Source organism: Pelobates fuscus, chromosome 9, assembly GCF_036172605.1.
Source record: "Pelobates fuscus isolate aPelFus1 chromosome 9, aPelFus1.pri, whole genome shotgun sequence".
Taxonomy (NCBI): Eukaryota; Metazoa; Chordata; class Amphibia; order Anura; family Pelobatidae; genus Pelobates; species Pelobates fuscus.
This window is the reverse complement of record NC_086325.1, coordinates 131485786-131509855: the sequence shown is the minus strand read 5'-3', so window position 1 is coordinate 131509855 and position 24070 is coordinate 131485786.

Sequence of the window (24070 nt, the reverse complement as noted above, 5' to 3'; positions counted from 1 at the left end):
ATACTATTTTTAATCGTTCCGCTAAAATTGCGGCATAAAGTTTAACGTCAACATTAACCAAAGAAATGGGGCGATAGTTACTCACTTCATAGGGGATTTTACCTTATTTCAAAATCGGAGTGATATGTGCCCTTAATAGGTCTAAAGAGGCAGACCCTTTAGTCGCCATTTCATTAAAGGTGTTCGTTAACAACGGGAGGAGTTGTTTTTTAAAAACCTTGTAGAACATGTTCGTATACCCATCCGGACCAGGGGCTTTTCTATTAACAAGTTTATCAATTGCTGATTCAACTTCATTCTGAGATATAATTCTATTAAGTCTTTCCTTTTGGTCATACGATATTTTTAACAAATTAGATTTTTCTAAGTATTTCTCCAACAAACCTATATCAGGAGACTTATTCAGATTATACAATTTTTCATAAAAAGACCTAAATTTACTGGCAATTTCATCTGGTTTAAAGATAAAATTTGTTCCATCTCCTAATTTGGAGATCTTTTGCTCAGTCCTTTTTTTCTTTAATTTATTTGTTAACATTAAGTCAACACGATTATTCTTACAATAATATTTCATATTAAGTTTATTTAGATTACGTTCTATCCTGTTTTTGATCTGTGCATTTATCTTTTCTTGACAGATTTTAATAGCTGATGCTCTCATCTCAGAAAAAAAATGCTTATTGGCTTTAGCAAGATTGTAAAATTCTATATAAAGATCGGACAGACTCTTGTCTACATTCTTTTTTTGATGGCTTGCTAATTTTATCCAGTGTCCCCTAATAACTACTTTACAAGAACACCATAGACATTCCTTAGATAACTCCTCAGAAGTGTTCTCCTTAATAAAAAAAATAAATTAACTTCTCTATATGTTCTACATTTGTTTTACCTTAATCATGGGGGGTCTTCTAGTTCCCACCAGATCTGCAATTACCATATCGTGGTCTGACCATGTGTTTTCAACAATAGAAATTGTAGACATTGCCTGTACTAAATTTAGATTACCCATGATCGTATCTATCCTAGCTGCGGAGTTATGAGGGATTGATCTATGTGTAACATTCTTTTCATTAGGATGGAATAATCTCCAGCAGTCAAACAAATCCGCTTTCTTTATCACTCTATTTAATGATGCTGCCTTTCTTTTCAGGGATTTGTCTATTTTTTGATTTTTAGCCAGTTGTTTGTCCAATAAAGTATCAAGAATACAATTAAAATCGTCCGCAATCATAACTGTGCCTTTTTTTACTTGCTCCACCAGATCCAAAATTTTAACCAATGTTTTAATTGGGTCTTTGTTAGGTAGATACACATTGACCAAAGTGTAATCCACCCCATTCATTTGACCAACCAGGATGATAAACCTCCCGTCTGGGTCTAAATAATTGAAACAACAATCAAAGGTAACTTCTCTAGAGAAAAGTATTGAGACACCACATTTCTTTTTTCCTGGTAAGGAAGCAGAATAGATCAGAGGATATTTTTTATAGAACCAAAATTTCTTAGAGTCCGCCATCCAGTGGGTTTCCTGAATAAACCCTACTTGTAGATGTTGATTAACAAGGGCATTATATAGATAACCTCGTTTAACAAGAGATAAAAAAAAAAGGATCATAATAACCCAGGCAAACCCGTATGCCGTTAAATTTTCAAAAGCACTATAACACTCCAAATCATTTACTATTTTACTAGTTAATTTTCCCATTATCCTATTTAGAGCTTTGTGAGTAAACTCTCAACGTATCCGCTATATAAGTGTAGGGTTAATTATATCATAATTACTAAAGATATTAAGTGTGCGATTGATTATCGTGTCATAATTAATAGGAATAAGAAGTGATGTGACTGAAAATCCTAAGTCAATGCATCAATTTAGTTATAGAGTAAAGTGACAAAGTGAAACTAAACTAATAAAACTACAAATATTTTATAATATCTCGAGCCAGCCCATATATTCTTAACTTCTCAAAAAACGAAACACCCATCTGAATTTTATAACATGACAGGAGGCTTCGTATTTGCTTAAGTCTCTCTTTACTAGAACTCCACAGCAGCACAGAAAAAACAACCAATCAGAAAAAAGTTAGGTACTATAAAACTCCTCTCCCCACGCATCATTTCCTCTTTCTTTGCTGCTCTGCAGTCAGTACAGGTCAGAGTACCACTGCCTCCTGCTTATAGTGGGTGGCTTTGGGTTTTTATTGCTTATATTCAGTCTTTTAGCCTTATAAATGCAGTATTGTTGTAATCCTTAGGGGATTTTATTCGTATATGCAGTATGTTATATCCTTGTGGGATTCTATTCTTATTATGCAGTATGTTCTATCCATGTGGGATTGTATTAATGTAAATGCAATATTTTTATCCTTATGGCATTTTATTTTTGTATGTAGTATGTTTTTTCCTTATGGCATTCTATATGTTTATAATGCAGTATGTTTTATCCTTCTGGCATTTTATTTTTATTTTTATATACAGTAGGTTTTTATCCTTATGGCATTTTATATTTATAATGCAGTATGTTTTATCCTTATGGCATTTTATTTTTATATACAGTGTTTTATCCTTGTGGCATTTTATTTTTTATAATGCAGTGTGTTTTGTGCTTATGGGATTTTTTCCTGTAAATGCAGTAGGTTATAGGCCTTGTGGCATTTTATTTTTTATAATGCAGTGTGTTTTGTGCTTATGGGATTTTTTCCTGTAAATGCAGTAGGTTATAGGCCTTGTGGCATTTTATTTTTTATAATGCAGTGTGTTTTGTGCTTATGGGATTTTTTCCTGTAAATGCAGTAGGTTATAGGCCTTGTGGCATTTTATTTTTTTGTAATGCAGTGTGTTTTGTGCTCATGGGATTTTTTCCTGTAAATGCAGTAGGTTATAGGCCTTGTGGCATTTTATTTTTTATAATGCAGTGTGTTTTGTGCTCATGGGATTTTTTTCCTGTAAATGCAGTAGGTTATAGGCCTTGTGGCATTTTATTTTTTATAATGCAGTGTGTTTTGTGCTTATGGGATTTTTTCCTGTAAATGCAGTAGGTTATAGGCCTTGTGGCATTTTATTTTTTATAATGCAGTGTGTTTTGTGCTTATGGGATTTTTTCCTGTAAATGCAGTAGGTTATAGGCCTTGTGGCATTTTTCTTCGGTGTCTGTACTTCGGATCATCGCTGCTTCTACCTCCAAAGCATTTGCCTCCTCTGTCCCCCGAGATCTGGGACCGCGGAGTTCATCTCCGCCAGCCCAGTGTGTTTTTTCCAGCTGCCGGTATGCTCGCGAGTGAGCACGACCACCCGGCGGCCGGATCTTCTTTCCCACGTGGCTGCTTCGCTGCAGCCGCCCCCCCCCCCCCGTGGGTCCCGTGTGTTTTACCCGGTCGCAGGGGTACTCGCGAGTGAGCACGAGTACCCGGCGACCGGATCTTCTTTCCCACGCGGACCGCGTGTGTGCGGGGGGGGGGGGGGTGTGCCCACGCGCAGCTCCTTCTCCGCCAGTACCGTTCTTGGCGGAGGTCTGTGGAGGGGCTTTCTCCTCCCCCATCTATAGTCAGGGTGTATTCAGACCCCAACCTAATTCGCTGGCAGTCTGGGAGGACCACCTCCCACCCTGCATATCCATATAGAGACATATAGCAATTATGTGATCAAGCATATATATTATATATTTTTACTTCTATATTTCTTCAAGGGCTGGAGAACAGCCTGTAGGCAATACACCCTGTACTTCTGAGCTTTCCTGCAACAGGATATCCTTATTTTTGGCCACAAGCATTAAGGTCTAACAGTTTCCTGTATATCTGTAGACACATTACCTCTGCCTAGGGGGGTTTGCATATTGGAGTTATTTCACCCTAGGTTCCCTGGTTTTCATTACACATATAGGGGGCTCTACACAGATTGACCCCCTGCTATTGTCGGAATACAACACCAGGGTATGCCCTGCTATGTCTGTGCCCCATTGATTGGCCTGCTATGTCTGTGCCCATAAGAACGGCCTGCTATGTCTGTGCCCATAAGATTGGCCTGCTGTGTCTGTGCCCATAAGATTGGCCTGCTGTGTCTGTGCCCATAAGATTGGCCTGCTGTGTCTGTGCCCATAAGATTGGCCTGCTGTGTCTGTGCCCATAAGATTGGCCTGCTGTGTCTGTGCCCATAAGATTGGCCTGCTGTGTCTGTGCCCATAAGATTGGCCTGCTGTGTCTGTGCCCATAAGATTGGCCTGCTGTGTCTGTGCCCATAAGATTGGCCTGCTGTGTCTGTGCCCATAAGATTGGCCTGCTATGTCTGTGCCCATAAGATTGGCCTGCTATGTCTGTGCCCATAAGATTGGTCTGCTATGTCTGCGCCCATAAGATTGGCCTGCAATACCTGTGTCCATAAGAAGGGCCTGCTATGCCTGTGCCCATTAAAATGGCCTGCTATGCCTGTGCCCAATAAAATGGCCTGCTATGTCTGTGCCCCATTGGATAGCCTGCTATGTCGGTGCCTACTTGGATGGCTGGCTATGCCTGTGACTATTTGCTTGGCTAACCTTTCTGTGTCCATTCGTTTGACCTGCTGATACTATGCCCTAAGGACGGGCCTACGCTATTGGTACCGAACCCCCTTTGGCTGCAGGCCTGGGGTTATATCACTGAGGAAAACCCAGTGCACACCAGTGACATGGAGATAGGCAGGTGTCCGGGCAAACACCATTGCCAAAGTGTTCGAGAGGACACCAGTATACGGCCATCTGAATATGGCGGGAAGGGTGAAGGCCCTAAACCTCATGCCTGAAGGGCAAAGTTTCTTATGAAGACCCCGGACACATCCACGGTTTACTCCAAACCGGCGACTGCACGCCTCCAAGGAGAACTTCGCACCGGCAGGGACCGGTATTCAGACTCCTTCAGGAGAAATCTGTGTTTTTCCCTTGTCTTTACCATCTACTCTGTATATGCCTCCCGGAGTCCTTATAGGTTCGGTAGTTTTTTCCTGCGTTAGGTTAGCTCCTGGCCCTGTCCAGTGGGATTTACTTTTCTTACCTTCCGGCCTGCTGTTTACATTCTATCCGAGATAGAATGGGCGTATTTTCTCTTATCTTCGTTTATTGTTGCTTTTTTGTTTTGTTTTGTTTTTTTCATGACTTCCTTTTCCTATTCGCTCGGGTCGTCGTGAGGCCTGACTTGGTCTCCTCCTCCCGGGCACTCGTGGATTGCGGAGAACGTCTCCAGCTTTCCTTGGACTACCAACAGCCTACCAGGACCCCGCGCGCGCGCGCACGGGATCCGGATAGTCGGTTGATAGTTTTCCATTCCTCGTTTCCCAGATTGCCCTCAGCCTTATGCTGACATTTGTAATTGGTGCGCCCTACGGTTTTGGTCACCCTGAATCTCTAGGGACTCTAGTTTGCACCACAGGAGGGTGCGGCCCTCCATCCCCTCGATCCGAGTATATTTACTTTCAGGAACAGTGGGCGAATCCTCTCATACGGAACCGGATACTGATTTGTTATTAGAGGGCGCAGCCCCTCACTCGTCATCAACCAGATACTGGGCTGGATACAAAGGACAAGTTGGGTGGACCCATTCTCATAGAGAGAACCGGTCTCGGATGTAGACTCTGCTGTTGGTTACTAACGGGTGCGGCCCGCTCAGGCTAGCACCCGGACGCTCTCACGGTATGCGATCACAGTAGTAGAGAGCGCGGCTCTTTCATGCACTCGACGCTCTACAGTACCGGCCATTTGTTCATCACACAGGCTTGTGCCTGTGCAAGACGTTGAAGACTACATAGAGGGGCGTCCCTCCGGAATTCAATTAGAGCTGCCATCCACGCTACTGGCTTCGTCCTAGAGGACTGCCTGGTCATGCAAGTATTACATGTTTGGACTAGATCCCTCTATTCTATCTCCCGTGATGGATCTACTGGATCCGGGCTGCTGTAAAACACGCGAGAAATACTCAGAGGTATAACGGGGGGAGTCTCCCATTTATTTACACACACTCCTGGAGATGGTACACTAATGGATGGTCCTCCGGTATTTTGAGAGTGCAGGTTTTTGGCATATTCGGCACCATATAATACAGAGTTTACTTTCTGTTTTAGATATCCAGACCATTACTAGCAAACTGAGCAGAAAGTTTCCCCCATGTCAAGATGTTCGGGAGATACGGAGACCTTCATGGACCAAACAGGCACCGCCTTGCTCGGGTAACAACATTAAGGAAGGACTATTGCCCGGTCTGAAGGTAAAACCGTACGTTGGGTCATATGATAAATCAGGAATCCTCGTTTGTCTTGACTTCTCCGGTCTTTACGATCTTGGGATAAAATCGGAGCGCATACCTGGTGAACATGGTTCGGAGATGGAGGACCCTTCGTCTATACTCTATTCATCCCTCACGGGAGCCGTCTGTTTTTGGATTCGCGCTACCCCCTTTTTTCAACTACCGTCGAGGGGATCTATGAGACTTTACGGAGGTACCTGGTGTACCCCGACTCCTACAGACATCTTTCACTCTTTGACGAGGGCATTGCTGGATGGAAATCTGCGTTCCGGTTGGCTTTTCCCTTCCTTTGAAGGTTTCCAGGATTCGCTATTCCCAGTATAGTTGACCACCGTCTTTCCACACAAGTTCAGTTCGGAACCCTGAATGGACGTCCTTTGGAGTCTTTCTCTACTGCGTCCAAGGTTTACTCAGTCCATTTGGAATCTTAGAATCACTTAGAATACGGCTAGTTTGGCCACGCTCTTGCCTGCATTAGGAAATTATTCTCGGATGAGACATATCACCGTGTAGGACAGGAAGGAACGAAAGTTCCTCCTCGGTTTCTAATGCGATTTTGGTAGTGGACTTGGGCGCATTCCGTGAAATTGGAGATCTACCTGCAAGACCGCATCGCCGAATATCCCTGGCACGATCGGAGGAACCGCCTTACGGATCATGAGTTGAGACAGGGTGACAGTTTCTTCTCGCGTCCCCAAGTCCGAACTTGACCTTTGATATTAAAACTACAGGAAGGTGGCTGATAGGTCAGCTTGCCAGCTCATGGACCGGCTGCTAGGAAACAAGTCGCAACCACATACAATGGATTTACCAGCGGATGGTACTTTTTTCCGTAATTGAGATGCTTCGTCGGCTGGCATTTTCTTTTATCCGTCTACTGTCAATTATGGAACTTGGAATGTCCAATTAAGATTACTCTGATATTTCCTGCAATAGATACCAGCGACACAAACAGCGTTGGATTGGTGAATTGAGCGTTGAAACAGCAAATACGAAGCCTCCTGTCATGTTATAAAATTGTAGATTATGCTAGCTTTAGTGTACCTATAATCTTAATTTTATTAATGACAGGAGGCGAGTATTTCCCACCCATTCTTGTCCCTCCCTTGTTTAATGTTATAGTTTAGATTATCAGGTACGTATGCAACTCTGTTTGTTGTCTCTGATACCTGTCGCTTGTTCATTATGTCTGTGTTTCTTTTCAGAAGTAGGGTTGGGATATCTACATATTAAGGTTAATTTTGGTTGCTACATTGGGTACCTACATGTTTATTCTGAGTACATTTAATTGGATAATCAACCTGTTCGATTCAGTTTTTCTCTCGTTTCAGTTTACAGTCCATCAACACTATCTAGTTTGACGGTTACTCTCGGATGGTGGACATCGTTATATTCATCGTATCTAGGACTTCGTTTCTTCCCCATGATGTTCTCTGCCTTTTATTCTGTTTTGTCGCAGCTCGAAAGAGGAAATGATGCGTGGGGAGAGGAGTTTTATAGTACCTAACTTTTTTCTGATTGGTTGTTTTTTCTGTGCTGCTGTGGAGTTCTAGTAAAGAGAGACTTAAGCAAATACTCGCCTCCTGCCATTAATAAAATTAAGATTATAGGTACACTAAAGCTAGCATAATCTACAATTGTTTGCTATTAAAATTCTAATTCCCTTACTTATTAAAAAAAAAAAAAAAAAAAAAAGGCATAACACCCCGCTAGCTAAAGTGATAATAAAATGGCTACATATCATTATCTTTCAGCCAGGCATGGGCAAGCTCCCCTGTCTTAAAAGACTTCCATATGTCTTTGTAGCAAATTAGTAAAGCTGATTGCGAGTTCCATTTGAACTTTAAATTATATTTCTTCAGGCATGGAAAAATCGTAGAAAAGAGGTTTCTTCTTTGCCTCGTTAAAAAAGAAACGTCTGTTAGGACTCTTATTTCTTTATATTTTTCATCATTTATCCTTGTCTTCCTTGCTGCTTGGAGAATCTGTGTCCTGAATTCAAACGTAATAAACGCCGCAATTACATCTCGTGGGTAGTGATGTACCGAACTGTTCGCTGGCGAATAGTTCCCGGCGAACATAGCGTGTTCGCGTTCGCCACGGCGGGCGAACACATGCGCGGTTCGATCCGCCCCCTATTCGTCATCATTGAGTAAACTTTGACCCTGTGCCTCACGGTCATCAGACACATTCCAGCAAATTAGCAGCAGACCCTCCCTTCCAGACCCTCCCACCTCCTGTACAGTATCCATTTTAGATTCATTCTGAAGCTGCATTCTTAGATAGAGGAGGAAAAGTGTAGCTGCTGCTCATTTAATAGGGAAATTGATAGCTAGGCTAGGGTATTCAGTGTCCACTACAGTCCTGAAGGACTCATCTGATCTCTGCTGTAAGGACAGCACCCTCAAAAAGCCCTTTTTAAGGGCTAGAACATCAGTCTGCTTTTTTTTTTTCTGTGTAATGTAATTGCAGTTGCCTGCCTGCCAGCTTCTGTGTCAGGCTCACAGTGGATACTGTGCCCACTTGCCCAGTGCCACCACTCATATCTGGTGTCACAATAGCTTAAGCTTGCATTTAAAAACAAAACATTTTTTTTCACTAATAGATTGAATAGCAGTTAATTGTCTGCAAGCGTGTACTCTGCCAACCTCTGCAAGTGCACTTTGCCACTCATATCTGGTGTCACAATAGCGTGCCTTTAAAAAGCAAAAAAAGTTTTTCACTGTAAGCTAATAGCAGTCAGTGTCCTTCAAGTGGGTGTCAGGCCTTCAGCGTGTACTCTGCCAACCTCTGCAAGTGCACTTTGCCACTCATATCTGGTGTCACAATAACGTGCATTTAAAAACAAAAAACTTTTTTCACTGTTATAGATTGAATAGCAGTTAGTTGTCTGCAAGCGTCTGTGTGTCAGGCCAAAAGCGTGTACTCTGCCAACCTCTGCCAGTGCACATTGCCACACATATCTGGTGTCACAATAGCGTGCATTTAAAACCAAAAAACTTTTTTCACTGTTATAGATTGAATAGCAGTTAGTTGTCTTGAAGTGGGTGTGTCAGGCCTACAGCGTGTACTCTGCCAACCTCTGCCACTGCACAGTGCCACTCATATCTGGTCTCACAGTAGCTTGCACGCATAGTACCACTAATCCCCCCAAAAAATGACAGGCAGAGGCAGGCCACCCCGCAGGGGCCATCGTGGTTGTGGTGCTGTGATTCCCTTTTGCCCTAGAATAATGCCCAGTTTTCAGAGGCCACGTACCCTGAACTTGAAAAGTTCTGAGGACATAGTTGACTGGCTAACACAGGACATCCAATCTTCTACAGCTTCCGCTCGGAACCTTGACGCACCATCCTCCTCCAGCTTAGCTTCGGGCACCTCTCCAGATACCACTCACCCGCCTGCCACCACCACCAACACTAGCACCACAGCCGCTTCACTTGGTATGTCAGAGGAGTTATTTACACATTCGTTTGAAGAAATGAGTGATGCGCAACCATTATTGCCAGAGGATGTAGATAACAGGGATATGTCTCAGGCAGGCAGCATTACACACATGGACGTACGGTGTGATGATGATGATGTTGTACCCGCTGCTGCTTCCTTTGCCGAGTTGTCAGATACAAGTGAAGCGGTTGATGATGACGATGCGTCCATGGATGTCACGTTGGTGCCCGCTCGGCAAGAAGAAGAACAGGGCGAAAGTTCAGATGGGGAGACAGAGAGGAGGAGGAGGAGACGAGTTGGAAGCAGGGGGAGGTCGTCGCAAGGAGCTAGTGGCACAGTCAGACAGCATGCATCAGCACCCAGGGTCAGCCCGACAGCACGCCAATCAACGCATGCTGTGTCCACCAGCAGAATGCCGTCATTGCAGAGCTCAGCAGTGTGGCATTTTTTTGTGTGTCTGCCTCTGACAACAGCGATGCCATTTGCAACCTGTGCCAAAAGAAACTGAGTCGTGGGAAGTCCAACACCCACCTAGGTACAACTGCTTTGCGTAGGCACATGATCGCACATCACAAACGCCTATGGGATCAACACATGAGTACAAGCAGCACACAAACTCAAAGCCGCCATCCTCCTCCTGGTCTAGCATCTTCAGCCACGTCAACCACTGCTGTCCTCCTTGCCCCCTCTCAACCATCCGCCACTCCGTCTCTCGCCTTGAGCAGTTGCCGCTCATCTGCCCACAGTCAGGTGTCAAGGACATGTTTGAGCGTAAGAAGCCAATGTCAGAAAGCCACCCCCTTGCCCAGCGTCTGACAGCTGGCTTGTCTGAACTATTAGCCCGCCAGCTTTTACCATACAAGCTGGTGGAGTCTGGAGCGTTCAAAAAATTTGTGGCTATTGGGATACCGCAGTGGAATGTACCCGGATGAAATTTCTTTCTGTACTCGATTGTGCAAAAGGAAGTAATGGCATGTCTGGCACACAGTGTTGGGGCAAGGGTCCATCTGACCACTGATACCTGGTCTGCAAAGCATGGTCAGGGCAGGTATATCACCTATACTGCGCATTGGGTAAACCTGCTGACGGGTGCCAAGCATGGAATGCGTGGCTCTGCAGAGGAGTTGGTGACACCGCCACGACTTGCAGGCAGGCCTGCTGCCAACTCCTCTACTCCATCCTCTTCCATAACCTCCTCGGCTGAGTCCTCTTCTGCTGCTGCGTCTTGCTCCACATCAACGGCACCCCCCCAGCTCCCCAGGTACTATTCCACATCCCGGATACGGCAGTGTCACGCCGTCTTGGGTTTGACTTGCTTGAAAGCAGAGAGTCACACCGGACAAGCACTCCTGTCTGCCCTGAACGCACAGGTGGAAAAGTGGCTGACTCCGCAGCAACTGGATAACGGCAAAGTGGTTTGTGACAACGGAACAAATTTGTTGGCGGCATTGAAGTTGGGCAAGTTGACACATGTGCCGTGCATGGCACATGTGTGTAATCTGATCGTACAACGCTTTGTGCATAAGTACACAGGCTTACAGGACGTCCTGAGGCAGGCCAGGAAGGTGTGTGGCCATTTTAGGCGTTCCTACACGGCCATGGCGCACTTTGCAGATATCCAGCGGCGAAACAACATGCCAGTGAGGCGCTTGATTTGCGACAGCCCGACACGTTGGAATTAAACACTCCTAATGTTCGACCGCCTGCTCCAACAACAAAAAAGCAGTTAATGAATATTTGTATGACCGGGGTGCTAGGACAGCCTCTTGGGAGCTGGGAATTTTTTTGCCATGTTACTGGACGCTCATGCGCAATGCCTGTAGGCTCATGCGTCCTTTTGAGGAGGTGACAAACCTAGTCAGTCGCACCGAAGGCACCATCAGCGACTTCATACCATTTGTTTTCTTCCTGGAGCGTGCCCTGCGAAGAGTGCTGGATCAGGCCGTAGATGAGCGTGAAGAGGAAGAGTTGTGGTCACCATCACCACCAGAAACAGCCTTGTCAGCATCGCTTGCTGGACCTGCGGCAACGCTGGAAGAGGATTGTGAGGAAGAGGAGTCAGAGGAGGAATGTGGCTTTGAGGAGGAGGAGGACCAACCACAACAGGCATCCCAGGGTGCTCGTCACCTATCTGGTACCCGTGGTGTTGTACGTGGCTGGGGGGAAGAACATACCTTTATTGAGATCACTGAGGAGGAGGAACGGGAAATGAGTAGCTTGGCATCCAACCTTGTGCAAATGGGGTCTTTCATGCTGTCGTGCCTGTTGAGGGACCCTTGTATAAAAAGGCTGAAGGAGAACGACCTGCACTGGGTGTCCACGCTACTAGACCCCCGGTATAAGCAGAAAGTGGCGGAAATGTTACCGAATTACAACAAGTCGGAAAGGATGCAGCATTTGCAAAATAAATTAAAAAGTATGCTTTAAACAGCGTATAAGGGTGATGTCACTGCACAACGGGAATCTAACAGGGGAAGAGGTGAAAGTCATCCTCCTCCTCCAACGACCACGCCGGCAAGGACAGGACGCTTTAAAGACGTGTTGTTGATGGAGGACATGCGGAGCTTTTTAAGTCCTACACATCGCCACAGCCCTTCGGGATCCACCCTCAGAGAACGACTCGACCGACAGGTAGCAGACTACCTTGCCTTAACTGCAGATATCGACACTCTGAGGAGCGATGAACCCCTTGACTACTGGGTGTGCAGGCTTGACCTGTGTCCTGAGCTATCCCAATTTGCGATAGAACTTCTGGCCTGCCCCGCTTCAAGTGTCCTGTCAGAAAGGACCTTCAGTGCAGCAGTGTCAGGGTACCTGTGGTCTCTACCTCCAAAAGAGGTAGAGACTTAGCTGTTCCACCATCCAGACGGTCTGATGACTCCCTTCCCCGCGGTCTATCCGGTCATGCAAGGCCGGCCGCGAGGGAGTGACTGCCTTTTACACCATCTAGGCAGGAAGTCATCATCAGGACACTCCCCCGGATCGACCTGTCAGTCAATTGCTGCAGGACCAATCAGGACGTCTCGGAGGTGTGGTTACTGCTCTGAACAGGGTATTTAACAGAGCTTCCTTCATTAGCTCATTGCCCTGTCGTGGTTCTAGCTTGTTCTAGTCACTCAGTGCTTGTGTATTCTATTATCCCTTTTGGTTTTGACCCGGCTTGTTTACCTTACTCTGCTTATCTCTGTTACCCTTGATTCGGCTTGTCTCTCGCTTACCTGTCTTCTGTTACCCTCGACCTCGGCTTGTCTTTGACCATTCTATACGGTACTACTTACGTTAGTCCGGCCATTCTAAGGTCCGGTATACGTATCTGGCTACTGTTTGTACTCTGCGTGTTGGATCCCTGTCCCGATCCTGACATTACGACAGGGCCAATGGATCCTGCAAGTACAAACAGTCAGCTGGCTTCTCCTGATCCTAGGTTTGAAGCCATGGATCACAGAATGGATCAGATGGCGCTTGCGCTACAGGCTCTATTATCTCATGCCAATAACCCACCAGAGGAGATACGTAATACCCCTGTTTCTCCTGTCAGTTTAGGTCTAGAGGTAGCCACAGTGGGTGCTTCTTCTCGCATTACCCCCCCAGTACGCTATGGTGGGGCTCCTGAGAAGTGTCGTGGTTTTTTAAACCAAATTAGTATCCACTTTGAATTGCAACCCCGCTCTTATCCTACAGATAGGGCAAAGGTAGGATTTATTATCACCCTACTTATTGAGAAAGCTCTGAGATGGGCCAACCCACTATGGGAGAACGATAACCCATTAGTGTATAACTATAACGCATTTGTAGCTGCTTTTAGAAGACCATTTGATCCTCCAGGTAGAAAGGTTAATGCAGCCAGATTACTGTTGCGCCTGAGACAGGAGAACCGAACACTGGTGGATTATGCACTAGAGTTCAGGTCTCTGGCGTCAGAAGTCAAGTGGAATGAGCAGGCGTATATGGATGTATTTTTGAATGGCCTATCTGAAGTAATCCTTGATGAGGTTGCTACCAGAGAACTCCCTGAGAATTTAGAAGATTTAATTTCGTTCATCTCTCGTATAGATGAACGTTTAAGAGAGAGACAGAACACTCGAGAGAGGAACCGGAGACCTTCTTTTAGGTTAGCCCCCGCTTTTCCAAGTCCTGACTCCACGGTATCTTTGCTTCCTGAACCTATGCAGATAGGTTATACCCGCCTCTCTGAGGAGGAAAGACAGTACAGGAGAAGAGAGGGTTTGTGTATGTATTGTGGAGCTAAGCATCATTTACTCTCGAACTGTCCTAACCGTCCGGGAAACGCTCGCACCTAAGTCTCTCTAGAGGACAAGCCTTGGGTGTTTCTATTTTGTCCTCTACTCCTAATTATAAAGATCACAGGCTTCTGCTACCAGTTTCCTTAACTTGGGAGAAGGAAGTAGTAAGGGCTATGGCATTGATAGATTCCGGTGCTGCTGAGAATTTTATCGACCAAGCCTTTGCTATTAAGAACAATTTCCCATCCCAGCTAAGGGAGACACCCTTGGCCGTTGAGGCCATAGATGGTAGACCACTACTAGACCCTGTTATCTTTCGTGAAACCATAACCATTAGTTTAAATGTTGGTATCCTACACGTGGAGAATTTATCTCTTTTGCTCATTTCATCCCCTTCCGTTCCCATAGTTCTGGGGTACCCATGGTTGAAGAAACATAACCCTATTATCGATTGGGAGTTAGGGGAGATACTCTCGTGGGGCCAGGGTTGCCAGGATAGGTGTTTATGCAAGGTTTCTCCATTAGCTAATGTTAACATACCTGAGACTCCTATTCAGTCCACAGAAAGACAGATACCAGACCTTTACCTAGACTTAAAGGCAGTATTTGACAAGAAGAATGCCGATTCTTTGCCGCCACACAGGCCATTTGATTGTAAAATTAAGCTTCTACCTGGGACTATGCCTCCGAGGGGCCATGTATATCCTTTGTCTGTTCAGGAAAACTTGGTTCTAGAGGAGTATATTCGGGAGAATTTAGAAAAGGGATTCATTAGGAGGTCTTCTTCCCCGGCCGGGGCTGGGTTCTTTTTCGTTAAGAAAAAGGATGGCACGCTGAGACCTTGTATCGATTACCGAGGCTTGAATAAAATAACTGTCAGAAATGCCTATCCTATTCCACTTATTACCGAGTTATTTGATCGTCTTAAGGGCTCCAAAATCTTCACCAAGTTAGATCTCAGAGGGGCATATAATTTGGTGAGAGTCCAGCAGGGACACGAGTGGATGACGGCGTTCAATACTCGGTACGGTCACTATGAATACACAGTTATGCCGTTTGGACTTTGCAATGCTCCTGCAGTATTTCAGGATCTGATTAATGAGGTACTTAGGGAGTTTCAACATGATTGTGTCATTGTCTACCTAGACGACATACTGATACACTCTAGGGAGATTGAAACTCACCATAGACAGGTCAGAGCGGTATTACAGAAACTTCTGCAACATGGTCTATACTGTAAATTGGAAAAATGCAGCTTTGATCAGTCTCAGATAGATTTTCTTGGTTACGTGATTTCTGGGGAGGGTTTTAAGATGGACCCTGACAAACTCCAGTCTATTTTAGATTGGCCATTACCTAAGGGACTCAAGGCTATTCAGAGGTTTATTGGTTTCTCCAATTATTATAGGCGCTTCATTAAGGGTTACTCGTCTATTATTGCGCCCATTACCAATATGACCAAACAGGGGGCAGAAACTAAGACGTGGTCTCCTGAAGCTCTCGCTGCTTTCAAGAGGCTCAAAGAACTTTTTGCTTCTGCTCCAATATTAGTCCATCCTGATACGACTTTGCCGTTTCTACTCGAGGTCGATGCCTCTGAGACAGGAGTAGGTGCCGTTCTGTCACAAAGATTAGCGGTAGATAAACCATTACACCCGTGTGGTTTTTTTTCCAGGAAACTTTCTGGGGCTGAGAGCAGATATGACATCGGAGACAGGGAACTGTTAGCAGTCATTAAAGCCTTAAAGGAGTGGAGACATTTGTTGGAGGGGACCCTACACCCTATTACGATTTTGACAGACCACAAAAACTTGTCATATATTGGGGAGGCTAAGCGCTTATCCTCTAGACAAGCTCGTTGGTCCTTATTCCTGACTCACTTCAATTATGTACTGACTTACAGACCTGGTTCTAAAAACTCTAAAGCCGATGCATTATCTCGCCAATATGAACCTTCTACTGTACCTGAACCAGTTCTTTCTTCTATAGTTCCGAAGTGCAATATCATTGCTAATACGAATCTCAGGATTCATTCTCCATTACTGGCCGAGATCATTAAGTTGCAACATCTCGCACCTAAACAGACTCCTGCGGGTCGTCATTTCGTTCCTCCTGCTTTTCAACTGGAACTTTTACAGTGTTTACATAATAGCAAGATGGCGGGACATCCTGGTATTCGCAAAACTTACGCCTTGATCTCTAAGGACTTCTGGTGGTCTACTTTACGGAGGGATGTTGAGGAGTTCATCGCTGCATGTGAAGTTTGTACTAAAACCAAACAACCCCATACGCTTCCATGTGGACTCCTGCAACCCTTGGAGGTTCCAGAGAAACCATGGTCCTGTTTGGCCATGGACTTTATTGTCGATCTACCTATCTCTAAAAGACAGACTGTTATCCTCACCATGGTTGACAGGTTTACTAGGATGGCACACTTCATTCCCCTGCCTAAACTTCCGTCTTCTCCCGAATTGGCAGAGATATTCGCCAAGGAGATTTTTCGCCTACATGGGATACCCTCTCAAATTGTATCGGACAGAGGCTCCCAATTTGTTTCCCGCTTTTGGAGGTCCTTCTGCTCTCAACTTGGTATTAAATTAAACTTTTCTTCTGCCTATCATCCTCAGTCTAACGGAGCTGCTGAACGTACCAACCAGAAAATTGAACAATATTTACGATGCTTTGTTTCTGAACACCAGGATGATTGGGTCGGTTTGATTCCTTGGGCGGAGTTTGCACACAACAATCTCGTTTGCGATTCTACTCATTCAAGCCCCTTCTTCATGAATTATGGTTTTCATCCGTCTATTCTTCCTTCGGATTCTCCTTCCCAGGGGGTGCCGTCGGTTGATGTTCATGTTGCCAATTTGAGGAAGTTGTGGGATCAAACTCGACAAATCCTTGTGCACAACTCTATGTTGGTCAAGAAACACGCTGATAAACGTAGAAGGGCGGCTCCGGTCTTTGTTCCAGGTGATAGGGTATGGCTGAGCACGAGGAACATCCGTTTAAAAGTGCCCTCCATGAAGTTCGCTCCTCGTTATATTGGACCCTACAGGGTGCTGACCCGTATCAATCCGGTTGCGTATCGTTTAGCTCTTCCTAATACCTTACGCATTCCAAACTCGTTTCACGTTTCATTGCTGAAACCACTCATATGTAACAGATTTTCCTCCACAATAGCCCCTCCTCGCTCCGTTCAGGTGGAGGGTCAGGAGGAGTATGAGGTCAACTCTATTATTGATTCTCGAATCTCCCGGGGGAGAGTACAATATCTGGTTGATTGGAAGGGATATGGTCCTGAGGAGAGGAGTTGGGTACCTCAGGAGGATGTTCATGCTCCCCGTCTCCGCAGGGCGTATCACTCTCGCTTCCCATCTCGTCCCGGTTCATTCCGCCCGGTGGGCGTATCTGAGAGGGGGGGTACTGTCAGGGTACCTGTGGTCTCTACCTCCAAAAGAGGTAGAGACTTAGCTGTTCCACCATCCAGACGGTCTGATGACTCCCTTCCCCGCGGTCTATCCGGTCATGCAAGGCCGGCCGCGAGGGAGTGACTGCCTTTTACACCATCTAGGCAGGAAGTCATCATCAGGACACTCCCCCGGATCGACCTGTCAGTCAATTGCTGCAGGACCAATCAGGACGTCTCGGAGGTGTGGTTACTGCTCTGAACAGGGTATTTAACAGAGCTTCCTTCATTAGCTCATTGCCCTGTCATGGTTCTAGCTTGTTCTAGTCACTCAGTGCTTGTGTATTCTATTATCCCTTTTGGTTTTGACCCGGCTTGTTTACCTTACTCTGCTTATCTCTGTTACCCTTGATTCGGCTTGTCTCTCGCTTACCTGTCTTCTGTTACCCTCGACCTCGGCTTGTCTTTGACCATTCTATACGGTACTACTTACGTTAGTCCGGCCATTCTAAGGTCCGGTAAACGTATCTGGCTACTGTTTGTACTCTGCGTGTTGGATCCCTGTCCCGATCCTGACAAGCAGGAGGTATTGTCACTGAGAAGAGAAGTCGCCTAGGTAAAAAAAAGTTTAGATTACCTCACCTTTATTAAGATGAATGAGGGATGGATCCCGAAGGGACTGACAGTGGGCGATACATTCGACTAAAAAAGGCCTGATGAGATGAGCTGCCTTGGGCTAAAAATGGTCCACACACTGCTGTATTTTAGCTCTGAATGCCGGTTGACTTGCGTGACTTATCCGCCACCAACTAGGGTTCAAGCCGCAATGTTTTAGGGCACTTTCTGCCTGGGAAACAAACATCTCCCGGTTCCTAAAATCGATGCCATATACACGTCCCCTGATAGGGCGCCAGCTCGTTATTCTCTTGGGCGCCAGCTCGTTATTCTCTTTTTCACTTCACTAGGGACACTTTACTGCACTATGGACACTTAGACCCACTCTTTGTCTTGCACACTGTTATTCCTAGCCAGCATCTGTGATGGGAAATCAGGCAGTCATCTAAACGTTTAGATTGAGCTTTAGCTTAGAACACCCTTGAAGGTGTTTAAGGAGATCAGGGCTAGTTTAGAGGATTCTTCTAAGACCTCTCTGGGTCTTTATAGCCCTTCTACCTATCCAGCATTTCTGGAAACTAGCTAAGAGAAAGGGTTGCTGTGTGTCTGTGATAAAAGACGGAATGCCAGTTGCCTAAGGCAACCAGACTATAAGTGTGTCCAGGGGAGTCCAAAAAAGGGGGTAACCCTTACATACGTAAATAGAGAAAATACAAAAGAGGAAGAACTAGAGAGAGATAGGGAACTCCTAATCTCTGCTCCAGATCGACCCGGGCTGGAAACCCCTGCCTAGCTGTAATGCTAAAACTTAACCTTTAATAAAGTAGAATAAAACAATGCAAACACTTGTAGAAAAAAATGTATAATAGTAATAACAGTGAAAACAAAAAATAATAAATGAGAAAATAAAAATAAGGAGTGGTGCCTATATAGCTGTGGTAATGGACAATTACACCAATGGAGAAAATAAACTTATTGTCCTTAACAACCACCTAGAGGTCAAAATCTAAAGTCAAAACTAGTCACTGATCGTTCACATATCCTCAAAAGAAGGATAAATCTGTATGGGAGTGCTGAAAGGTTGCTCATGAGCTACAATGTTGCACAGGTAACTAGTAACACTGTGAATAAAATCATGTAGCCAAAGCATATAAATGCCCAGACTCCCATATAATAAAATACAGGAATCCCCCCCACCTGAAGCGGGGAAATGGTCTAAATCAGCTGGAAAAAGAGCGCCAAATAAAAAATTCTAACTCCAGTTACGGTTAAACTAGAAAAAGAAAACGCCAAAAGATTCTAACTCCAGTTATTCCCTCCCATCAAAACTCCAAGAACTGTAGAGAACTCTGGATCAGTGCAAATAAACTAGGCTGACTAAAGTAAACGAAACCTGGAACCACTCCTGACTAGACTACCTAACGTACGTTTCAGCGCTTCAAAATGCGCCTTCGTCAGAGGTAAAGCGTCTGACCGTCCCCTTGACGGCTCTTTTATATGTGACGAGCCGGCGGACTCGATCGCGCCGAAAAACGGCGTTCAAATCAGTACCGCTCCTTCTGGGTTCATCACTGAATGATTGACAGGACATGCTAATGCGCCTAAAGTGTCCCATCACCTAAACGTTGAATCAGAGAACCGTCAAAACCCTGAATGATTGCAAATATAAAGTAAAAAAGTAAAAAAGTAAAGAATAATGATAATGATAATGGACAATTCATTGTTTCATGGTAATGGCTCTTGCTTAGCTCAGAAGAGCAAGGTCATATACAACAAAATAAAATAATAATAGTAAATGAACAAAAAATATATATGGTCCATAATCAATTATAATATTTGCTCCTATCAAGAAGAGTATAATCAAGGTATTCTGGTTATCTTCACCAGTAGTATGATCTCTTAAAGGGACAGGCTTTCGTGATCAGTGTTATTTAAATTGTAACAAAAGTATTTACAAAAAATAATAATTAAAGTATATACAAACTAAGGAGAGATGCATTACTGATGATGGAAAATAATGCTCTCAGTGTAACTCATTTTTCGATGAAGGGAGTAAATGTAAACCCCTCATTCAGACCATTGGGGGCCAGTGTGTTAAAACTGTAGATCCAAAAGGATTCTCTTCTGAGGAGGGTACGATCTAAGTCGCCACCTCTCCGGCCCAATAGCACTTTCTCAACGCCAGCAAATTTTACCCCTCTTGTGTCGCCATGATGATAATTCCTAATATGTCTAGCAACTGGGGTGTCTTTGAGGTTTCTGACTGAATGTATATGTTCCATAACACGCCTCTTGAAGGGGCGTATAGTTTTCCCAATATACCTAAGTCCACAGATGCAGGTCAATAGGTATATGATGCCTTTCGTATTACAGTTGAAAAAGTGCTTTACTTGACATACTGAGTTGTCAATCAGATTTGGAAGTATTTTTGAATCTTTCATCATAAATTGGCAAGCTACACACTTGCCACATTGATAGGTACCTTTCACTGAAAGCCAATTGGTAGTGGCACATCTAGAGGAAAGGTGGCTGGAAACCAGGACATCTTTTAAATTTCTACCTCGTCGTGCCGTAAGAGAGACAAATGGTGTCACTGCTCCCTTAAGTTGGGGATCCTGAGAAATCAAAGGCCAGAATCTGCCCAATATCCGTTTGGATTGGTACCATCCGGAGTCAAACGTTGCTATGAAACGAATGGGTTCCTGTTTGGAAGGTACTGCCTTATCTTTTAAGAGATCCTCTCTGTTGCTCAGTAATGCCCTTTGATAGGCCCTCTTGAGGCAGCGATTTGGGTACCCCCTCTCTTTGAATCTCGATCTGAGAAGTTTTGCTTGGCTGATAAATTCCTCCTCTGTTGAGCAATTTCTCCTTAGACAGAGGTATTGTCCGACCGGAATCCCTTTTTTGAGGGGTGTCGGGTGGTAGCTATCCCACCTCAACATCGTATTTGTTGAGGTGGGCTTCCTATAGAGGGTGGTAGCAATCTCCGAGTCTTTAGAGATGCTGAAGGTGCAGTCCACCAATCCACCGATCTCAAACGTGAATCTTAGGTTAAGATCATTGGTATTCAATTTTTCCACAAAAAATCTGAAGGAGTCCTCCGTGCCTGTCCATACAACGAGGACATCATCGATAAATCTCTTCCACAAGAAAATAAACCTTGTGAATTCCTCATTGACATCTGAGAACACCACATTTTCCTCCCACCACCCCAGGTGCAGGTTGGCATAAGATGGGGCACAAGACGTACCCATAGCTGTACCCTGCACCTGGTGGTAGAACTGACCATCAAAGAGAAAGAAATTGTGGGTCAAAACAAATCTCAGGAGGTTAATCACGAATTGCGTGTGGCATTCATGTTTCGGACCACGTGTGGCAAGTAAACACTCGGTATGCTTTAAACCTTGAGTGTGGGGGATCGATGAATATAGAGCCTCTACGTCGAGGCTGCACAGGAGTGCATTACTTGGTAAATTGAGAGAGGCTAGACATTTTAAAGTGTCCTTTGTATCTCTCAAATATGAAGGTAGTTTTTCGACGTAGGGTCTAAGTATTGTATCTATATATAGACTGGCTCTATTCGTTAAATTATTAACCCCTGACACGATAGGTCTAGCTGTTAATTGGATAGACTTTTTGTGCACCTTGGGTAGGCAATAGAATGTAGAAACCACTGGATTTTTATTGTAGATATACGTATGTTCATCTCAACCCAAGATACCTTCGTCGAATGCTGAGTCCAAAATAACCTTGAGGTCAGATAAAAATTTAGTGGAGGGGTCAGATTTCAGGGTACGGTATGTTGTTTCATCCTTAAGTATGTTCGTTGCTAAATGGACGTAATGTGCTCTATTCTAGACCACAATATTTCCACCCTTATCTGCCGGTTTAATGATGATGTCCTCGTTGTCACGCAGGCCACGGAGGGCTCGCCATTCCTCCTTTGAGAGGTTACTGTTAGGCCGGGGTTCTAGGGAGTCGACTTTAAGCTTTTGTATCATATTGCATACGGATTCTATGAATAAATCGACATTTTTGTAATCCCTAATGTTAGGGGTAAATTTGCTTTTAGGGCCTAAGTCAGTATAGGGTTTTGGAGAGGTAGCATCGTTATCCTCTAGGAGGGACACTAAGTCGTTAAGGCATTGGTATTCCCTGACACTAAAACCGAGGTCCCTTGCTCTTTTTTCATTAATGGTGTAGAAAAACTTATGTAGAGCCAGTCTTCTGCCAAACAGATGGATGTCTTTAATCCAGTCAAATTTGTTAAAAGGTGGTACTGGAACGAATGACAGACCCTTCATCAAGACTTGAGATTGTAATTCAGTGAGTATAGTGTCAGAGAGATTAAGAACCTTAATATTAGTACTTAGTATCTTTTCCGTGCCCTCCCCCTGTACCTTGTTTGTCTGTATTGTAGTGGTAGTTCCCCCTCTCGGGGGTTGTGCCCTAAAAAAGTCACCCCCTTTTTTAGAATGCCTTTTGATTGTTCAGTGACCTGAGACGTGGAAGGGGTACTGCTATCATCATTATCTGTGTCTGAGGTTTCGTATTCAGATGTGGTATTCTGATCTGAATCTACTCGAACACTTCTTTTGAATTTTCTATAGACTCGCTCATTTTTGTAATCGTGATGGTCTCTAAGGAATTTTCTATGTTTCCTTTTTTTAATAGAGTCCCTATATTTATTCAAATTTTGTTGAAGGTTCCCTTCTTGAGTGTTAAAGTTAGGATCTTCCTTAAAGTTTTGAGTGGCTTCCACTGCCTCAATGACTTTTTCATTGACAGTGGTGAGTCTTTTACTTTCAAACCTACAGATGATATCCATGAAGGTTCGGGAGCAGATGTTCGCTGCCTCTTCCCATTCTTTGAGAAGGGTGGCGTCGTCCATGTCAATATTTGGCATGATTTGCACCCTGAGACCCCTTGGTATCATAGATTTATTAAGATAATTCTGTAGAGATGATAGTTCCCACCCAATCCTAATTTGTTGCTTACATATGTTAGATAAATGTTTAAATTTAGATTCAATGCTCATATCGGTTGATAGAAATGCACACTCTTTATCTGAGAATACTTTTTCAGCATCTATACACCATTGATTTGGGTCTTTTAGTTGATTCAAAAAACTGGCCATGTTAGTGAGTTACACTGGAGTAAGGAAATTGACACACTTAAGAGGTATTGAAACCTATTAGAGATACTAAAGAAAAAAGACGGAAAGCCAGTTGCCTAAGGCAACCAGACTATAAGTGTGTCCAGGGGAGTCCAAAAAAGGGGGTAACCCTTACATACGTAAATAGAGAAAATACAAAAGAGGAAGAACTAGAGAGAGATAGGGAACTCCTAATCTCTGCTCCAGATCGACCCGGGCTGGAAACCCCTGCCTAGCTGTAATGCTAAAACTTAACCTTTAATAAAGTAGAATAAAACAATGCAAACACTTGTAGAAAAAATGTATAATAGTAATAACAGTGAAAACAAAAAATAATAAATGAGAAAATAAAAATAAGGAGTGGTGCCTATATAGCTGTGGTAATGGACAATTACACCAATGGAGAAAATAAACTTATTGTCCTTAACAACCACCTAGAGGTCGAAATCTAAAGTCAAAACTAGTCACTGATCGTTCACATATCCTCAAAAGAAGGAGAAATCTGTATGGGAGTGCTGAAAGGTTGCTCATGAGCTACAATGTTGCACAGGTAACTAGTAACACTGTGAATAAAATCATGTAGCCAAAGGATATAAATGCCCAGACTCCCATATAATAAAATACAGGAATCCCCCCCACCTGAAGCGGGGAAATGGTCTAAATCAGCTGGAAAAAGAGCGCCAAATAAAAGATTCTAACTCCAGTTACGGTTAAACTAGAAAAAGAAAACGCCAAAAGATTCTAACTCCAGTTATTCCCTCCCATCAAAACTCCAAGAACTGTAGAGAACTCTGGATCAGTGCAAATAAACTAGGCTGACTAAAGTAAACGAAACCTGGAACCACTCCTGACTAGACTACCTAACGTACGTTTCAGCGCTTCAAAATGCGCCTTCGTCAGAGGTAAAGCGTCTGACCGCCCCTTGACGGCTCTTTTA